Source organism: Anser cygnoides, chromosome 2 (genome assembly GCF_040182565.1).
Source record: "Anser cygnoides isolate HZ-2024a breed goose chromosome 2, Taihu_goose_T2T_genome, whole genome shotgun sequence".
Lineage (NCBI taxonomy): Eukaryota > Metazoa > Chordata > Aves > Anseriformes > Anatidae > Anser > Anser cygnoides.
This window is the reverse complement of record NC_089874.1, coordinates 151,536,320-151,536,768: the sequence shown is the minus strand read 5'-3', so window position 1 is coordinate 151,536,768 and position 449 is coordinate 151,536,320.

The window sequence follows — 449 nt, the reverse complement described above, 5'->3', positions numbered from 1 at the left end:
TGCCGCCGCCCGGCCGCTTCCGCGTCACGCCCCCGGAAGTGGGGGCGTCACTTCCGGCGGGGAGGAGGGCGGGAGGGGCGGGGCGCGGGGTCTGTCAGCCTGTGCTGGTCAGTGACAGAGTCACAGAGTCACGCAGTCACCTAGGTTGGAAGAGACCTCCAAGATCACCCAGTCCAACCTCTGACCTAACACTAACAAGTCCCCCACTAAACCATATCACTAAGCTCTACATCTGAACGTCTTTTAAAGACCTCCAGGGGTGGTGACTCAACCACTTCCCCGGGCAGCCCATTCCAATGCCTAACAACCCTTTCAGTAAAGAAGTTCTTCCTAATATCCAACCTAAACCTCCCCTGGCGCAACTTTAGCCCATTCCCCCTCGTCCTGTCACCAGGCACGTGGGAGAATAGACCAACCCCCACCTCTATACAGCCTCCTTTAAGGTACCT